This window comes from Aplysia californica, unplaced genomic scaffold (assembly GCF_000002075.1).
Source record: "Aplysia californica isolate F4 #8 unplaced genomic scaffold, AplCal3.0 scaffold00090, whole genome shotgun sequence".
Classification (NCBI taxonomy): Eukaryota; Metazoa; Mollusca; class Gastropoda; order Aplysiida; family Aplysiidae; genus Aplysia; species Aplysia californica.
In genome coordinates, this window is record NW_004797360.1 from 1,603,125 (window position 1) to 1,608,324 (window position 5,200).

Below are 5,200 nucleotides of genomic sequence, written 5' to 3' on the forward strand. Positions count from 1 at the left end.
TGTGAATAACGCATAATATTACCTACCTAAGGTCTCAACTGTTTATTTGAAAGTGCCTCTCATCATTCTATAAAAATACCACTTTTTATTATGTCGTGAGCAAAAAAAAAAAAAAAGAATCTTTAAATCATCTAATATATAATTATGTTTATTGTACAATACTTTTTTTTTTCATTTTCTGGTCTATCAGCTGTTACAATGATAAAGCTAAAAGACATGTTCTACTACAAAATAAAGTCAACATTCTCTATCGATGCCTTACATGCAGCTGCTGTCGTTTTATTTTTAGCCTGTATGTTCTGTGTCTGACTTGATGGTTTGTTTCTTGAATTATTATTTCTTTGTTTGTTTGTTTTGTTTTGTTTTGTTTTGTTTTGTTTGTTTGTTTGTTTTGTTTGAGTAAAGATAAGTACGTCGACGCGATAGCGGCCATCTTGTATTAATATGGAAAGAATAAGACAGATCAGATAGACCCGAGGCAGTGAAATTCACCAAATGAAAACTGTTGCGTCCCACATAGATAAAGCTGTCATGGAGGACGCGCCAGTGAGGAGCGGCACTGACGTTTCTCGCGGAATCCAAACTCTTTTCAAGGCCGTCCAAAACTGTCTGTGTCCTTTTTCTCACGTTTCAGTTGTACCAAAGCAGTGCTTCTACTTACGCCTACGGTTTAATGTAGCAAGTGATTCAACCATGGGCACAGATGCGCTCATATCATCAGTGTACGTTAGAACTCCCATTTAGGACAAACGTAACCAAGTCTACATTGTACATGTATTTTTACTAGTAGGATACGAATAAAGTGTTATTGAACGCCGTACTCTTATTAACACTTAAAGACATAATATGATGATAATGGTGATGATGATCCTCATGAAAATGACGACTACAGAACAGCTCGCTGTCCCTTCCCCTCTCCTCATCTCTCTCTCTCTCTCTCTCTCTCTCTCTCTCTCTCTATCTCTCTCTCCCTCTCTTTCTCTCTCTCCCTCTCTTTCTCTCTCTCTTATAGTTTGTCCAGCGTGATCTAGCTATAGACTAAAGGGTTCTGGGCGAAATATGAGGTAAAAATGTCTCTCACGCCTTTAGTATTGTTAGTGGGTCTACCAGCAAGCTCCCATGTCACATCTGATCACGGGAATGACCATTTAGTAAGATTTTGGGCAACGCCTTCCATGTCTATGGAGAATGCATATACGCTTGAAGTTAAAAGGTCTCGTGTAATAGCTTTCTCTATAATGTGGGGTCAAGCAGGCACTTTCCAAAGCTTACACGGATGACAGCGCGGCTATTAAAAGTGCAGCCTCGAGATACTTTCTCTATGTGGTCGCCTTTACACTTACTGTTTCAGCTAAGACGCCGGTGTATTCCATTCTGAGAGACCAATCGGCCCCAGGAGTTATTTGGAGTCAATTTGGTCTTTTCTTATAGAGGATACAATGGTATAATATTTGCAAACTTTGGACATTAACCCATCTTCTAATTGATCTAAATATGGCAACGAGGGTGTAAAACCTGAACTGCTATGGTTTCCAGCCTGACTAAAAACAACAGAGTGTCGCGTGTTAAATTGTGTTGATGGGGGCCTAAAATGTTTACCGCAAAAATACTGGTACTTCAATAGAGTAGGGCAATTTTTCTGCGGTATGTCTCTAGCTGCTCTAAACCGGGATGAAGGGCTAATGGGGAAAATGACATAACATTTCTCGGCTGGGAATTGATGGATCTCATCAGGAAAATGGATCACACTGAGCCGAGAATATTGATGAAGACAATATGATTTGATAATAGCTTCAACTTGCAGGTATATGTGTGTTGGGGTGGGGAGAGGGTTGTCATAGTTTTACGATGGGGGAGCAAAGAATAACACATGCCGTGATACTGCGTGTCACAAGACTAAGAGACAACTATAAGGTGCATTGGTCTGATGGTCTTCCGAAAAGTGCCAGCTGGCGGAAGGTCAACTACCAGACCCCGTGAAAACTGAAAGTTACAGAAACACTGATAAACACGTCTGTTTATTTTTCGGTCTTGGGAGACAGCGGAGCGTCTGCGCCAGCAGAACCAATGAAGGACAGTGGACATCAAGGGGCTAGCCCAGGATAGGGAACGGTGGAAAGTGTTCGTGGTGGCCTATAACCTGATGCAGGGTGAGAAAGGCAGTGATAATGATGAACTGGCGTCTGTGGTGTAGCAGTTAGGTGCTTCAGCGTCGCATGCAGGAGATATAAGTTCGATTCTGGTGTGGGGAAAGTTTTTATTGACTAGCCATCGACTATTGTTGGGACGTTGTATCCCTCTCAGCACGGGTTGGTCCTGAAAGGCAGAATCGATACAGCCTGGGTCCTCAATTATCTAAATTGTGTTGATGGGCGGGGTAGACGTTCTACAGTTATAATTACAATCATAGTCGCATGCTTCAGGCCTTGCTTAAACTATTCTATAAGGCACTGTGCAGAGAGGACGAAGGAGAGGCAGACAGAAGAAGAGATGGGAAGAAAACATGCGATAATAGACAGCCATGGAGTTGGGGTACACACTGAGGAAAGCAGAGAGCCAAAAGGAATGCGGGAGATTTGGTGTCACCTGCCTGTCAGAGGCGACTCAACGGATGACAAACCAATGGGCCATCCTTCCTTCGTAACTTAATTGATTTGATAATCTTCCAGTAATCTAAACCTGAGAATCGGGCCAACTTTTCTAGCCTCTATTGTACATTTTGTCCCTGGTTGGTATTCTCACTATTTCTGAGTACTTCCTTTTGAAAGAATTCAACACTCTACTAAGAGATATGAGTAAGCCATTTCAAAGGTGGCCAATCAGTAAAAGAAAAGAAAGAAGTTTTAGTTTCAGTAAGAGTTTTACGACATGTGTACGAATAGGCGGCAGTCCAAGTGCCGAATATTAGAGGTGTTACTAGAGAGTCTCAGTCTAAGACAGCAACACACAAAGAAAAGAAGGAGGAGATACAAAAACTAGAGGTGGTATTTGACAGGATAAAAGGTGCAAACCTCACCAGAGCAGAAGAAAGAAGGAAAAAAATACAAAAGGAACAGTCAATCCACTTTAAAAAATACCATCCGCCCTTTACATCAGAGCATTAATGTCAAGGTGCTTCATCGACTTCCCTCCCTTAAACCCCCCTTTTTAGATGGGTTGCACCTTGCTCTTGCTTGTTTGTTTGTCTTTTGTTTGAGAAAAGAGACGCACATCGACACAATAATTGACATGCGTTTCGTGCTAGGAAAAAGTGTGACAGACAGAAAGAAACCACAGAAGGAAAGTAAATAAGTACTTCTCCTGCTTTTGGGAATATACGGGCCTATACAAAAGAAAACAATAAATAGAACCAGTGAACCAGTAAACCAACAAGACAGTACAATGGGTAATGCATTCTCTAAATGACCTGCAACATCTCAGGGGTGATAAGATGAACTGCTGTGTAAGCTAAATGCACCCAATGCACACTGCCAATCGAATTAATTCATTTTGAAACAGGCGGGGCCGTCCTGATTTTTCCACCATGGCTAAGGCGAAAGCTACCATTTAGGCTCAATACGACTGAATTCAACTAAACTTAAACGTGTCCTTCAAAAATCAAATATGTTTAGTTTTCTAGGTCACGATTCGAAATCGTTTTATTAGTACTGTGCCTAATAATTGTAGCTTTTGCCCCATGCATGAACAAGAAAAAAACTGGCTGACCACCACTCAATCAACAAAATTATATTGAACCAAATGGCTTAGGTATAAGCCCCTTTGGACACAGACAAACTATTTCCTAACAGTAATTGGAACCTCCGGTACAATGTCCTCTTTTCCGATATGATGGCTGAGCACAGTGCGTCCAGACACCGGGGGGGGTGGTGGTGAGGTGGTATTGGTTTAATGCCCCTATCAACACTATTATTAAAGAGGCGGGACCTTCGAGTTAAACGTCCATCTCCGAAAGGACCGAGCCAAGAGGGAAATTCGAGTAAAGTGCCTTCCTTTCCCAAGGACACAACATCGGACCGAGCTGAGACTCTAACCCCCGAACCCACAATCTCACGATTACGAGGCCGGTAGCCTAACTACTAGGCCACCGACACCACTATACAGGAGGTGGAAAACGAAGGAAAAATAAGAGGGGGGGGGGGGATTACGAATTTTAGAACGTGGAATAAAAAATGTACTGTTGGAAGACTTCTTTAACCCATCAAACATAGCTCAGGAAAAGACACAGTTAGATGTGGTGTTTACGGTCTGCTGCAAGGTAGTTTCTAGTTTGAGAAAGTTTTACTCAACTTGCAACGCAATTAGGTCATGTAAGTGTCGGAAATTAAAGGTGTTACTAGAGATTGACAAACAAGGAAAAGAATGAGGAGAGAGATAAGGACGATAGATGTATTATAATTGGAAATCGGAAAGAAGGAACAAACCACACCACAGCATCTTACCCACACGTCCATCTCGATGAATTCGCTCGCGCTGATAGTTGTTTTAAAAAAATAGTTTTAGTAAGGTTTTACGGCGCTCGCAACTGCTAAGTTCATATGGGCGCCAAGGGCCAAGGGGTGGATGTCAACAGAGAAGTCCAAACGGGGAATCAGGCTTGCTCTGCTCACCTCACTAGCCTCAACAGCACACTCTGCTTCGACTATCAAGGCACCACAGAAACAGCAGTTCACAAGAGATTGACAAGCATACAAAAGAAGTAGAGAAAAAATGATAGTAAGGATGAGGAAAGATAAAGCAGCTGTTTCCCCTGTGTTGTTCTGGCACAACATGAGCCTGACGTTGATAAATCAGCTCATTTACAATTCTACAGTGCATAAGAACATGTTAATATCCCCCCTTTTGGAATGGCCTAAAGACAACCAGTCAGTAACACTGCTCTTGGGGAGCTCATGCTAAAAGAAGGAAAATTTCAAAGACTCTGAAAGAACACATTTTCTTAGCTTGGTCAACCATTTATTCCAAATGCACAAGTGGGTGTTTTGAAAAGCACAAATAATCTCCAATTCAGATTGGCCATGCTGATAGAATAAAATAGTACAACATACACGTGAGAATCTGCAAAATCAGCACAGAGCAATCAATCCTCATTCAGAAATTGAAGAAATGATACTTCTGATAGTGGCCACAGAACAGGTTAATGAATACAAGGTAAATGCACAAAATTTCCCCCCCCCCTCCCCCTTACACACACAATTCCCTC